Genomic DNA, 15,925 nt, shown 5'->3' with positions numbered 1-15,925 from the left:
ATCATTTAATAAATCTTCAAAATTGACCAGTTTTAGTGACAAACGAACCAACTGCAAAATGCTCAAGGAATCTGATTCCCACGGCGTGCTAAGAGAGCAGTAAAATGGTGATCCTTTAAAATTGCTGAATTTCAACTAAAATAGTTATTGCTGAATAGAATTCTTCCTTGAAGGAAGAAATACAAACATACCAATTGAATTAATTAATTTAAGTTATCTTTATTCAGTTTAGTCCCTAATCTATTTATTCTTATGATAGTTTTAGTATTCACAAAGAAAGAGAAGGAGGTAAGAGGAAAAGAGGGAAAAGCAGAAATACATAAGGGGAAATGAGGAAAAAAGATGAGGGGAAGAGGGGAAATACAAATGTGTTTCTCTCTATTGTGAATTAAGGTTATCTCTGAGGAGCCATTAACTGTTTCCAAGGAAGAACATGTATATGAAGAAGATAATTTTATTTGTTAATCAAAAACACTACAGTGAAAAGCATGTAACCATAAGAAGGAAGGAAGAATAAAGATGCAAAAAGTGCATCAGCCCATCTCTCTCCTACTAGAACTGAATAAAGAAAAAAAATCCTATATTTGGAGTGGAAAAAAAGGAAAACAAGAACAAAAAAAAAAAAAAAGTGGATACCTTATAGCTTGATGGGCAAACAGGGAAAACTAATTTATGCAGGCAACAGATGGCCTGAGTTTACTCAAGTACTTTGCCTCTGTAGCAGTGCCTGGTGGGGGCTGTGCTGTCTCCTGGGGAGTCACTGCAGGCTCAGGCAGGAACAGGTCCAGCCCTGATGCACTGGCTGCCATCCAGCAGGAGAGCCAAAAAACTGCTGAGCAGCCTGAGCCTGCCAGCCCCGCCAGCTTTCTGGGGTTACAGCTTGGGAGACCTTAAAGAATCTCACCACATTACACCTCTGGTGCTTGAAGATGATAAGTACCACAAAAACTTTTCTGACAACTGCAGTTCTAGATGCAAATTGGTATCAGGCAGGTCCCAGTAGCTGCCACAGCTTTTCAGCACTTACAAATTAACAAAATTTATGTTGGGTCTTGGTTTGTTGTTTATTTTCCTTCAGCAGTCGTTCCTTTCCACCAGTAACTGAGCAATTGGAATAAGCTTTATTCTTCATATAGTAATGATTATTTAAAAAAAAATCAGTGCACCATGAGCAGAAAACTACTTAAACAGATGACAGATCCTAATCAGCTTGGATTGTAGACTGGATACTTTTGAGGTGCTCAATTTTCAAAACAGCCACACAAAAAGTTTATCTCTGGAAAAACCCAAAAATCTCTTTTTGAGGGGTTTCTGGGTTTTGAGGGGTTATTTTTATTTTTGGGGTTGTGTGGGGGGATTTTTTGGGACATATCTTAATAGTAGAACTGGCCTATAAGCCAATTATTAATCAAACGAATTTGGAAACAAAGACATTTTATTCTACAACTGATCACTTCAGAGTTTCATTCCTTTTTCTCTGAAACACATGAAATTTGCGGCCAGCATTTTGGAAGTAAATTGACTGTCCTGACCAGTCCTATAGACATGGCAAGAGTAAAAATCAGTTTTATAGATCCAGATGGTTTGAATCAAGACTGGAAATTTCAGAGGAACATATTAATTGAAATGACCATCAAATCTTGTAAAACTCTCAGGTTTTCACATTGTCAACAAACATTCACCCTGGTCACACAAAAAACAGACTACAATATACCAGGAGTTGGTGTCTTGGTCTTTAAAGAGACATGTAATGGCAAATTCTTTAAACTTCATTTGTGACATGTAGTACACCTTAATAAAAAGTTATTAAATTTACAGAAAAATGGAAACAAGATTTTGTAAATGGTGTAAAAATTATAACTTTCACAGAATTTTTAAAATAATATTTTTAAAAATTATATCTTTCACTTGTGAAAATGTTTGTTTGGTTCTCTTTGTTCAATTATTTCTGGTCTCTTTTTTTCCAGATTTTTTTTTACACAATTGCTCTTTATTTCCTACTTAATGGTGAAAGCAATAAGAAAAAAAATTAGTATAAACCCTTTTCATTTGGGGATCCAATTAAGCAAAAAATCTAAAATTCGGAGAAAGAATTGCAGAAGTGCCATTTCATAGTATGTAATCTTTTCATTCAACATGATAAACACTAAGCAAGCCACAAGAAAAAAAAACTCAAGTAGAGGCAGAGTGAAATATGCGTTCAATTAATGCAGGTTTGATCTGGAGATTGCACTGACCAGCATTGTAAGGGCATGTGCTGTAGTGCTGATTCTCTGATATTTTTAAGGCCTTAGTGAAATTTGGTTTCTAACAGGCTGTGATTGAACAGCTCAGTAGAAGTTAAGGGGGATGTCATACTGCATACACACAACCACCAACCAAAAAGACAAGATCTTATTTGATTTAATCACAGAATCACACAATGACCTGAGTTGGAAGGGACCGAAATCATCTGGTACCAACCTCACAGCCCTGGGCAGGGACACCTTGCACTAGACCAGATCGCTCAGAGCCCCACCCAAGTTTTTCTTGAACACTTTCAGGAATGAAGCACCCACAGTTTCCCTGAGCAAGTGTCTCACATTCACAGTAAAAAATTTATTCTTATCACCCCACCTAAACCTACTGATTTTCAGTTTAAAGCCATTCCCCCTCACCCAGTCACTACCTGCCCTTATAAAAAGTCTTTTTCCAACTCTTTTGTAGCCATTTTTTTGGTACTGGAAGGATACCATAAGGTCTCCCCAAAGTCCTCCAGGATGAACAAAGTTAACTGCTCCAGTCTTTCCTCATAGGAGAGATGTCCCATCCCTCTAATCATCTTTGTGTCCTGCTGGACTGGTTCCAGCAGGTCTGTGTCCTTCTTGTGCTGTCCCTGATGTAGAGCAAAGTCACAGCAAGCCATACTGGGGATGCACTGAGAACTGGATGGAAAATTTGTACTTTTGTCCTTGTATCTAATTTGTTCTTCCCGCAAATGTTTGACCCTCTAAACCCCAATTTGAAAGCACTCACATTTTTCACACACCCAATTCCTATAGGGAAGTTATTCCCACATCCCCAAGTTTGAATGCTTTGAAAGCTGCAGATTATCATAGCATTGGACAGTGGGACATTTTCAGGGGAAAAAAAAAATAATTTTCATCTTTCCTCTCCAGCACCAGCTATCAGAAAAATTCAAAAGTTTGAATTACACAACAAGGAGATAATCACTACAAGAGAAAGGAACATCATTAAAACCTTTATAACAGGCATTGTGGGTCCTACCACCAAGAAAGCCTGGCTGAGGCTGGCTTCTCAACTTGTATTTGTCAGTGATTTCAAAAAAATAAAATTCAGAACAACTCCTACCCAAGATAAAACCCTTTGAGGTTTACACAAGATTCACACACAGACCTGAATCAGTGACTTTCTCCCCTTCTTCGTTTTATCCCATGGCAGGGCTGGGAGCACCAATCTACCCTGCTTCTACTGCCAGTAAAAGATTTATCCTGCAAGCTCCTGAACAAACAGCATCAGAAATTACTTGGAACTTCACACACTTCTTTATTTTCCTGAAGTGTGAGACCTGTCTGAACTACCAAGGAACAGTCTAATATTCATTAATTATTTAGGAGGTGTGTACATAATTTATTTGTTGCCTACTACCCTTTTCTTTAATTCACTCTAGCACTGCAGCAGTTCAGCACAACACTACACAGAAAAACACAAACTTCAGGATACACTTCAGGATTTGGCCCCCTGGGACAAACTTTTCCTTCCCCAAGCTTCCCACCTAGCAGTCTAACAAAACTAGCAAATGCTCATCTCAAATAGCCATCAAGGATCCTTTTGGCAAAGCTGTGCTCATTTGTCTTATAAAATACAATTTGGCAGGCTCTGTAGCTTGTTAAAAGGAGTTAGTTTGAATACAATTTATTAAATTGCTTTAACTAAATGAATGCAATTTTCTATTGGTTTTTAAATCTAAATTATTTTTCAGTACTTTTATCACTAATATTTTGCTTAAAGATCTCCAAATTACCAGTAAAACCCTGTCACTTCTCACAGAATAAAGCCTCATTGCATGACTAAGCAAAACCTGCAAGGTCATAGCACAAAAATGCTTTAATTCTTTTCTAAAGTCAATAGCCATGCACTTCTTTATTCAGGAATGACTGTATTAAAATTGCCCATAATGAACTGCAAGGTTTTAGGGGAGAGAACATGATGGAGAGAGTCACATTCAGGTGAAACAACACAACAATAGTTGAATGTGACAAAGATTAGAAAAACTGCCAGCTCCTCAGCAGAAGGTGCCCCTCTCTGCTCAGTCTTCAAGGACATGTTTATAAATCTCTCACAAAGAGACATTCTCCTTGCTGCCTACAAAGCTCACCAGGGCAAGTCAAACACTTCTGCATAAATTGAGAGAATGAAAGATGTTATTACACGGCTCTTGCTGTATTGTGGCAGGCATTTGGGCTGGCCCTAGCATTGAAAATTTATTTAAACAGCCCTCACGCTGTATCACACTCAGAAAAAGAATTATTTTCAACTGCAGTGCAACTCCTTTGCCTCTTTGTTGGTTTGCTTGCTCTGAACATGTGAGTCACCCAGCTTAAAAACAACAGAGCCTTTCCTTCAGGCACTGGTAACTTGGCTGAGGGCCCAAGCATAGGACATGAACATGCCAATCTCATTCCCATCACTGAATGCTTCCATGGACATAGAAATCATGTCAGCCAATGTCTCCAGAAGTTCAAACCCAGTATTTCAAAAGTTAACCAAAATCACTGTAATTTTTGCAGCTTTGGAAAAGAGAAATTAAATAGCTCCCCAATTCCAGCTATACTTATCTGCACAAGGTAAATCTATGGATGTTTTTATTATTTTATACTCCTTTCAAGACCACTTAGCTCAGCTGGGCTGAGACATCTCTGTCAACAATCACTGCCTTATCACCAAGTGCTTTTTTGTCAGCCTAGACCAGCTGGAGGATGCCATGATGGCAAAATCTGTTGCTCAAAAATAGTGCTGAGCTTGCAGTAAATTCAACCAGAACTTTGCAGTGAGTCTTCCCCCATCTCTTCTGAAATCAACCACACCAAACCACTCACAGTACTTGTGAAAAACTTGACCTAGGTTTTACAAGCTAGTGCACTAAAGTAACTAATCTATTTAAAATTTTTTTAAAATCCTTCTGAACAGAGTGAAACTTAAACAAAGGCTGAGTAAAGTATTCTCTTTCTGCCCACTCCCCACTTTTGGAAAGGCCCTCCCTTTGCCAATTCCCCCTGGTCCTTCCAATCTCTTGTTTTCTACCACTTTGTGGCACTACCAAGCCTCAGGGATCAAGACTGTCTCACCAGGAACCTCTGCCTCTACCCTGGGCCATCAGCTCCTTTTCAGTCCAGCCCTCAGCTGAAAAAAAGTTCATTTATTCCTGAAATTTTGAGTAATGCTAAAATAAAAATAAATAAATAAATATATATTAGTTTTATTAATAAATAGTCAATCTTTTAAAGAATAAAATGTTCTGTTTAAATAAATTTTGTTAGTTAACAAAATATCAACTAATAACACATTTACATTTAGTAATTTTAGTTTCTGTTTTTACCAATGCCATGAAATTATGGCATAATTTCATTTCTGAAAGAAAAGCAGAAAGGAGAGGTCATGTGACAGACACCCAAAAATATTATGAGATCTTGAGAGCAGGAAAAGTCAGAAAAAAACAAATAACCAGTTTCTAATTTTATATTACATTACATCATATATTATATTATCATATATTAAATTATACATAACTTTTTGTTATTGTAGGTATTCTGCTTTAACTGAAATTTTGGTAGCTAAAAACAATATGATCTGCCCAGCATAAGAAAATTCTATCTTCTTACTAGTGTATCTTATTTCCAAAGCTAAAATAATAGTTTCTATTTCTATATACATGCCATACTATTTTTCATTCTCACAAGACACTTCTTTTAATCAGAAGCAATTCATTGAGAAACTCATTGAAAAATGCTCATTTCTAAGAAGCATTCTGTGTGTTCAAAGGAATAAGTCTGAATATTTTATAGGTCTCACTCTCTGCTCCATATAGAGTATAAATAAGATCACAGCTGCTCCCTAGCAACTCACAGATGCCTTCATTCCTGAAATTCATGGCAACAACACAAAGGAGGAAACCACCCCAGACGTTCAGTGTAGCTGTTGCTTTTCAGAATCACCTGCCTGATCAGTGACTGCTCTGCAGGTCTGGGATGGCAATGACAGGGCAGCTGAGGTGCTGAAAACCATGACTCACCACAGCAGTGACAGGCATGTTAAGGAAAAAGAAATTATCAGAGCAAGTTCATTCTCAAGTAAAACACTCAGGCTGAATTCTGCAAGGTGCTGGGACCACTCATGCCTCAGTTAGCAGCAGAGAGAGGATAAGCAGTGCCAGAGTCAATGGGCTCTCGCAGGTGCCTACTCAAAGGGAAGCACATAATCAGGCACACTTTGTAGGAATCATCAGCCCCTTTTGACTGTTGATAATTAATAGAGTAGTCCAGAGGACTTTTAAATTAAGAAGCAATTTTTGTAATTGCCACTTTGTATTTAAACCTTGATAAAACAGTTCAGCTTTGTACTTCTCCTACTTTACACGGGAAAAGCAGATTTTACATCCTCCCCCCCTTTTTTTTTGTTAAGAAAAACTTTTTTGAAGGTATTCAATTTTGCTTCCTAGTGATAAAAATACAGTAGTATCAAGTAACAAGATGAAATCATGAATTGGTTTCATAGCAGTTTCAACTCAGGCTTTTAGCTGAGACAGTAAGAACTCAAAAATCCCAATTCAGGAGTACAAGTGGATCTTTCTTGTAACAGAAGAACAATAGGACGAAAATGTTTCACATTTATTCTGCACTTCTGGTATATCTGAAGATGGGCACTTATGTAATTTCTAAAAACAAACTTATTCATAGGAAATTTTGGCCTGCCTTAGCTATTCTTAATGCAATTTGTCATCCACTGACTCTCTTCCCAAAAGTAATTTGAAATCTCAGAATTTAACTTGAGCACGATTTTTTTTTTTTCTTTTTCTAACCACAGGACTTGGAAATTATTAACTCTAATGTTTGGGGTTTTGCTTGTTTAGTGTGTGATTTTTATTTTTTTTTAAGTAAAATGTTTAACTTTATTCTCAGCTTCTACAAAAACCATCAGAATATAAGTACCAATAGAACAGGCTTTATTACTGTTGAAGCCAACAGAACATTATAAATTCATCAAGAACAGTGCTTTGATCAAAGATTACCCAGATCATCAAACAGTAATTAAAGCTACAGTAATATTAGGCCATCTCTTCCCTTGAGCTTGAGCAAGCTTTGTTAAGGCAGCACCTATTCTTAGTGACTTACAGCTGCTTTTGTTTGCTGCAAGAAGGAAAGCTTCAAAATGTCAGTTTATTGCTAAGGGAGTAGAGAGAGAGTGGCAACTGCAAATGGCAAATGAGGCTCCCTGTGTTTTGACAATCTCTTGATTTCCACTTGGATTACAAAGAAAACTTGCAGATTTCAAATTTCCCAGCTTGCATTTTTAAAAGTGATTTCATTTTCCTGACATCTCACCACTGGTCAGCAATGTGTAAACTCAATAGAATTTAGTTTGGAGAATTCTGCTTTTAATGCCTGCAGCTTTGCTTTTTGGTTGCACACAGAAGATAGCAGTGGCAGTGGTGCACCTCAAATGGGACACACATTGTTAAAAAACCTGTTAATAACTTTGGGAGTCCCTAACCAGGCTAATTATTATACATACATTCTTCTAATTCTGGTAAATGGACTCTGACTTCTTAGTAAATATCTGAATTGACCACATTTCACTGTACCAAACCCTCCATAATTCTATTCTAAAAGTAATCCTGATTTTCCTTCCCTTCAGCACACGCCTCTCAGGGACAGCAGATTGGTGTCCTCACCTTGGGAATGAGGCAGAAGTCAAATGTGAACAGTGTGCAATAATCTATTTATGCTTAGAAAGAATTCATGCATTTCAGAGGCTGGCTTCATACACTCTCAGCCAAACTTTCTGATATCTATTTTATTACACATTACTAAGTAAATTTTAAAAGATAAATAAAGTTGCTCTCTTTTTAGCACTTTTTTTCCTTCTTTTCCTTAGTAAAACAACATAACCAAACTGCACCTCAGTGAAAAACTTCTGTTGCAGACAACCAGAACCACCCATAAAGATGGCCTGAACTCAAGGAAGTCTCAGCAAATATAAAGCTGGGGACCCAACGAGGATAAAAGTGCTTCAACAACTTCAAAATAGTTGACATGTTTGAATTTTCATTTCAATATTATATAAAGATGTAGTTTTGCTTTATATGGGTAAAAAGTCTTCTCTACTTATGTTTTTAAAAAAGTTGCTTAGTATTTTGTTTCATTGAGGTCAATAAAAAGAGACAAAAGGAGAAAAGAAAGAATATAACACATTTCTCATTTTTGAGATCAGTCACTGTAAACCTCACTAAGTGGCACAATTTGAATGAATAGAAAATTTTCTTTATTTCCCAAATTTAATTCATTTAAACACTTGCCTTCCTTTCTTGGAGCACTGGTGAGCACACCCAGGATGCACAGGAAACAGCTTCACAGCTACACCAGTTGTGTCTGCAAGTGTTGTGGTATCAGTGACAGTTTACATTTTCAGGGATGAAGAAGGATGGACTGCACAATATATTATTATTTTGTATGCCAGAAGTATCTTGAAATCCAGGGTCAAAATATTGACAAACTCCTCAGAACCTATGGCATTCACAACATTTCAATCAAAAATTTCATTTCCTAATGAAATTCAAGCTTACAAAGTCCACAGCCAGAACCTCCAGAGAAATGTTCACCAAATATATTAATTTGGGGTGTTATTCCTAAAATCAACGATCTTTCAAAAAAAAAACCAGTTCTTGTATTTATTCGTTTTACTTTTCTTAATCTAAAACTTTCTAATTTTCTTAATCATAAAACTATCCTTTACTTTAGCCTTAACAAGGGTGAGTGTAGCATATTTTGGAATGTGTTCATATATCACCTAGGTCCTTCTGCTAGCTCATCAGAGAATAGCATGAGCTACAAAATTCTTTGCCTTTGGCTAAAGCACATACAAATCAAATCCAACTTGATATATAGAGTAGTTAAAAATTAATAAATAATAAATAATACAGCTGGTAAAAATAAATAGAATTTTCAACTCCATGTATCTGTTTAATGTTTTTCAAAATAAAAATCCAATTTTTTATAAAGCTTTTGTTAAGTCATTCAACTTACTTTATAAAAGTAAAGAAAGAACCAGATAAATATCATGCCAATCACTGAGAAAAATAGTAGGAATGAAATTGTTTACTGCTAAATTACCTGCCAAATCACCTTCCTAAGCAGGAATTGCAGTCTCCTATGACAATAGGGAAGAACATCCAGATACAAGTCTTACATGAATTTTAAGTAAGCTGTTAAAGCCTCCCTTTGCACAGATGATGAATGAAGAAGACAAGCACTATATGACAGCCTCTCTTAAGTCAGTGTCTGTAGGGCTTCCAGAGCAGAGCTTCTAAGACTAATTTAGCTAAAATCTGTAGAATCCAACAGAAAGTTACTCTGGGTTATAATTCCTTCTGGCAGACAGAAGCTTTCCTGAACATCTCTGCTCCAGGGCAGTTCAAATCAGAGATCAGTCTCTCTTACAAGCCATTCATCTCAGTTAAATGCCAGAGACTGATCCAAGACCTGGAAAGCTGAAAGTGTGGCCTGGGAAGCTGCTGCCAATGTGAGTGCTTGAGCAGACTCACACCATCTGTGCATTAGGCACACAGACCTCACTCTGAGCAAGGGCTGAAATGTGCTCCTGCAGGATCTCAGCTGGGCTGTTCACTAAAGAACAGCTAATTGTGATAAAACAGCATTCAAAACACAAAATAAATAAAAATCTTCTAACAACTGCTGATGGACTCATTTTGTGAATGAAACTCATCACCACATATCATATACCCATACCTAGCTCTTTATCTTTTGAAGGATGAAACAGTATTTTTATCTCAGTAGGAATATCATTTACAGGCCAAGTCAGCCTATGTGGATTCACTCTACAGCTCCTGGAACTGTAATAACAGCATGACTTATGAACATCATGCCTGGGTTGTTTTTGCAGAGATGCATCAAAAAGGAAACAGATCCAGGGAGTGGAGTTCCTTGGAATTGCCTCTTGTCTGATGCTTCGTTCATTTCTGCCATTGCCTGAAAAGGTTACCCTGCACAAGATGGCATTTTTCTGGTGTAACAGCCATGGAGAAGCTCCAGTGTGTTTGTCACATCAAAGCTCTTTACACAGACCCACATTTTTTAATCCAGTGTTTCTGGAAAAGAGGATTCTCTTCAATCAGTTTGGAACAGACAAGCTGATGCATTGCTAAAAGACACATTCTCTAATCCAAGGCCTTCCCTTCTGGGTACTGCAGGGCTCCCCTCCTTCTCTCTCTCCTGTGCCTAGAGGCATTTTAGGAGCTGGAGTCCAGAAGAATACTTGTAGTAGTTTATTAGATTAAATGAGCTGTCAATTAGCTTAGTCATGAGTCTTTGCTGTGAACATTCTATGTAAAAGTAGAAGTTGTGTGTGCTTTCATGAAAATGGAACTATGTACTTACTTAATTCTGTAGTTCAGTAGGTTCTTCACCTTTTTTTTCCTGTATGCTGAGGTATCTAGTTTTTAGACCAGAATGTGACTTTGTACATAGTTTTGTCTTCAAAGACCAAATACCTACTGAGAAATGCAGCTAGTGGGATCAATCTCAAAATGTATTTTGCTACATGGACTTTAAATTCTATTAAGCTGCTGTCTCTTCCTTTTTTTTTTTCCTAACAATCTGTTTGCTCTGTAGAAACCACAAATCCTTCACACCAGAGCAGCTCCATAATGCCTGAATGCACAGAGAGTTCATGGGTAAGACAAAGCTACATGAGTTACATGAACCTTCTTAAGCTGAAATGACAATTACGTGACTATTTGTTGCTGTTGCTTTTGTTGTTTTGTTTTTTTTTAATCATAATACTTTTAAAACTAAAAAGAATATACTAAGTTGTGCTTTGTTGAGAGACAGTTAAAAAGAAGCACACAGGACAAGATTTTCCTGTGTATCCTGTATTCCTATTTTCAAGTCTCAAGCTGTACATACAACTCCTTATAAACATTCCATTTGCTCTTCTAGGGGGAAAAAATCCTTTAGGAAGAAGTTCAGCCCACCTTCTTCAGCTGGGCAACTACAGCAGCAACAGCCTCTGCTTTTGGTGTAAAAAATCTATTTTTTGGTTTTTTAAATACTTGTTACCTGCTTGGCTTGTAAATCAAATGTTGTTAGTCATGATTCTTAGCAAATGTAAATTAGGGTAATCCACTGCAGTGAGTGGAGCTCTGCCAGTTTTCAACCAGCTGAGTATTTTGGCATCTTGAGTCCTGACTTCCTGCCTTGCTGAAACAATCCTTGCATTACTGTAGTGGGTATATTACATTGGTATTACATCCAAGTTGGAGTTCTCCCAGATCTCACCTAAACTCATAGTAATGTCCAAAAAAGCAGGATTTAAATATGTCCTTTAAATCTATTTTTGGAACACTATTTTGAGCCCATTCCCAGAGAGTATCCCAGAAGCAGAGAATGTGCTGTCTTGGAAGAGGCACACAGGGATCATGGAGTGCAGCTCCTGGAGCTGTGCAGGACACCCCAATCCCACTGTGTCTCCTTTGGGCATCCCAACAAACAGCTCTCACCTGCCTCCCCAGCTCCTTGTTCCTTCTACCCCAGTTATGCTCCTTTGCCTGCTTCAGGCTATGGATAAGAGTAGCCTCAGCACAAAACTCCTCATTCTAAGGGCACCCAAACTTTCTTTTGCAGTTTTTCTTACTACAGGCATTATATTGCTGTCATCATTGCTAACAAGAGAAAACATGTATAAAATATGCATCAACACAAACACATTCATATTTTCAGAGGCAGAATACCTAATGAACTAATAGACTCCCAAATATTTTGTCTTTTTAAACACTATGTGGAATGTTCCTTAATATATTATTGTGTATCCTCATCATACAGGTATTTTCAAAAGTTGTGATTAGTGAGAGTTACAATGGCTCCATTATATATGCAAAAGCAAGAGAAAGAGTGGTTAGTCACTAGTACAAGGTTGTGATTCCAAATCACTGAAAAAAAAACCTGTCAGTGAAGAAAGAAAAGGGAATCCTCTTCTGAGGAGATTCTCCTTAAATATGACTCCATGAAATTTAGCACATTGTTGAATTCAAACACCTTACATACAAAAATTACTTTCCCTAGTTAGCTATGTCCACCCTGCAGATTAAATTGGACTCTTACCAAGGTACTAATCTCAATGGGACAGCAATCCCCTTTCCACATACCTGACCTGACTTTAACAGTCATCTCATTTTTTATTTTTTTTTTAACTCATTTGGGAGTACATATCTCACTATGAGTTTTACAGCCTTTCTGTTGCAGCATGCCACAGTTGAGACAGCCACAATACACAGAAGATCACCACACAATTTCAGAAGGCTTCAAGCATCTGTCCATACAGAGTAACACCACATCTCTTCAGACAGCTGCACACATCTGCCCTTCTTGTTCTTTACCCAACCTTTTATACCCCCATGTTCATGCCCTGCCCCTGTGTGCCCTCTGCTCCCTGTGGTGGTTGGTCAGTGCCCCTGGGCACCCCAGGGCTCATTGCTGGCAGTGCTGCTCACCTGCTGCTCACAGCTGTGCCCACTGGGGATGAGGCTCAGCCACAGCCCCATCCCAGTTACCACAAACTGTGTGTCCACACCCTTCTGGTCAAAAGTAATCCCAGTCTAAAATCAAAATACTTGAGAATCAAGGTAGTACTCCTATCCCTCTCCCTCATGGTCATGAAAAAAACTATTTTATAGTTCTGCAGAAGAGACAACTGTACAGTGTATTTCCCTGCAGCACAAAGACCCCCAGACATCCAAGGCACATCCAAACACAAATAGCAGTGATGGACCTCGAGATACTTTCAGCAAATTATGGGAGCACCATTAGCACTGCAGCTAATTGAAAAAGCTCTGGTTTATGTTAATTCACTCTAGATGAGGACATATTAATTGTGCTATTTTGAGAGCTCTTGGTCACTTTAGAGATCTTCATAGAAGACCTAATTGCACAAAGCAGACACAGATCCTAACTTCAGCTGAATCAGTGGGAATTCTTCCCCTGAGTCCAGGGAAAGATTGACCAGGCTGTGAAATGGTTATAATCTGTTACATGTTCTTGCTAAGAGCTTTAACCTCACACTTGGCAAAATTAAATTAATTTTCCCTAGAACAAGGGAAGACATTTCTCCTACCAATCTGATTATTACAGCTTTTGACAGAAAGTCATGTTTACTACTTTATAATAGGAGCAATGTGCTCCTGCTTTTTATATTATTCATTCTGCTTTTAGAGAGAAAAGAGGCAGAAAACCCAAACATTTTATTTCTTTTTTCAAGTTTACATGAAGACTACAGGTTTGGTCCAAATAATTCTGGAGTTGGAAGAAGAAATAAATCAGAAAAAAAGCTGAAAAATCAATGTGACCATAAGCATTTTTAAAGCTTGAGCATCTGAAGGCAAATTCTGTGAATAAAAGTGACAAGCATGCAGGCATGATGTTTTTCATGTCTTGTAGTCTCCATTTTTCCAAGATTGTGGTTCATTTCAGAAAGATCTAACTAAATGTTAATAGGCAGTGAGCAGGGAAAAAAAATGTGTCATTCAGAGATGGGCAAGTGACAAAAGCCTGTATACAAGAAGAGAGTGGGAGAGTGCAGGGGTTACACCTTGCAGGGCTTTGTGTTTTCCCTTGCAGCCAAGAGAGCTAATTAAAACCTCATGTCTAAAAAAGCCATCGTGCCACGTAGGTCAAACACATGGCTTTGATATAGTGGGATATTTTACATGGAAACATCCCCCTTTCATGCTTCTAATCCTAAGATTACAGCACGTATCAATCACCTTGTCAATATCATCTGAGATAGCACTATTTCCTTGAAGTCTATTGTAAATTCTGGCTTTTCAATAGAAGCTAACCCATAGTATTCACACACTCATGTTTTTTTTTTATCCACATGAATGTCACTGTGGCAAAGCTGGTAGCACTACAGATTATTAGGCTTGCCCAGTAGTTTTCATTAAAAGACTGTTGAGCAGCTTGTAAATTTGCCAAATATTAACAACATAAAATAACATTTTCCTCAGGGAAAAAAAAGAATTAAACATCAATCTCTTGGCTTTTCATTATCTATTTTACTATGTGGTCCTTATAAAAGAAGGCATAGCAAAATGGTTGAGACATTAACTCATTGTTTTGGTCCAGTTAGAAATCCTGTGTAACTCATTTTCCTGTTACCTATTCACTGTAGATTAAAACCTCAATGCTGTGTTTTTAAAGATATATTTTAGTCTATAGTGTTAAAAAATTTAGCCTGAAATTACCTGCAGAGATTTAATCAGCTAAATTGCTGAGAACACAGGTGTATTCTAACTCAGAGACATCACTGCTAGAGAATGCCCCACCTCCTCTGCAGTTCAAGATCAGACTTGCTGTGGTCTCTCAGGTCTACACAGTGGGAGAAGGAGGAGAGGAAAACTGAATGAAGGACAAAGGGCAAGAGACTGAGATATGGAAGCAGGAGATAATAGACAGGAAAAGGGCAAGCAAAGAGTAATGAGAAAGTGAGACTGGAAGGGAAGGTGAAATAGAAAAATCATACCTGAGAAAATTACAGGTCTGGGACTGAGAATTAGTGATGGAGGGAAATGTGAGAAAGGGGAAGAGAAATTCTGTGGAAGAGAAATTCTGTGGATGAGAGTATTGTGACAAGCTGGCCACACACACCTGGACAGAATGTTTTGGAAATGTTAAGAAAAATGAAGGAGTTAAGAGAGAGGTGCTGATCTGGAAAAAGCTGAGGAGAAAGATCCTAAAATAGAGACAAGAAACTAGTCTAAAATAGAAAGGCAGACTGGCAAAGCAGCAAAGGCAGGAGCTGTGACAGAAACATGACATAGGTTGAGGAGAAATGAAAGCCAAGCAACCAGCAGGAAAGGAATGGAAAGTTGAATGGTGAATCAGTAGCAAGATGCTGAATGGAAGGGAAAAAAGGGACACAGCAAGTGCAGAACAGATCAGATCACAAATTAAATAAGCAAAAATGGACTTGTAGCAGAAAGTCCTCAGCAGAACCTGGAGACAGATGATTTGCAAGTCTCATTGTTCTCTGTCAGCAGATACATGTGAAATCCACCTGCAAAAACTCCAATGAGAGCTCCATGCTTCCAAACCTTATATTTCCTCAGGAACTCAAGTGCTAGACATTTCTGCATTGGAAACCTGTGCTTGTAGGAATCTGATGATTTGTGTAGGGTTTCAAGATTTTTTTTTCAGTTTTTTATGGTTTTTAAAGATTAAAACATGCATCTAAAGCATCTGCCTTAAATTGTATTGCAATATGATGCAGTCAAGTATTAGGAAAGACCAGAACTAAAATAAATTCTGCAATCTTCATTTTTGTTCATCATGCATGCAGTGACACAGCCCTTCCTTTTATAAGACAGTGGTGATCTCATCTGAGCTAATGGACATCTGAGCTAAGCATCCAACCTCCTCTTATAGCCAGTAAAGACAAAATGTCCTTCTGGGACAGGATACACACAAGACATAAATGTCTGGGCAAAACGTCATTAAGGTCAAAGGAATACATTAATACACAATGCTAAATCTGACAACTTCACACATTATTTTTTTTCTGTGTTTTTTAACATCTTCAAAAACCTTTTGAAGCTATCTGCTCAAACCTCTGCTATCCATTTCATGGATCATTTGGA

General features: G+C 37.7%; 1 protein-coding gene across 4 annotated transcripts in view; it reads right to left on the bottom strand.

Annotated features, from left to right (window-relative positions):
- CACNA2D1 (calcium voltage-gated channel auxiliary subunit alpha2delta 1) overlaps positions 1-15,925 on the bottom strand; it is a 359,850-nt gene that overhangs the window by 292,972 nt on the left and 50,953 nt on the right. The window lies entirely within an intron of this gene.

The sequence above is a fragment of the Serinus canaria genome, chromosome 1A (assembly GCF_022539315.1).
Source record: "Serinus canaria isolate serCan28SL12 chromosome 1A, serCan2020, whole genome shotgun sequence".
In the NCBI taxonomy this organism is placed as follows: Eukaryota; Metazoa; Chordata; class Aves; order Passeriformes; family Fringillidae; genus Serinus; species Serinus canaria.
This window is presented reverse-complemented; position numbering and strand designations above follow the sequence as displayed.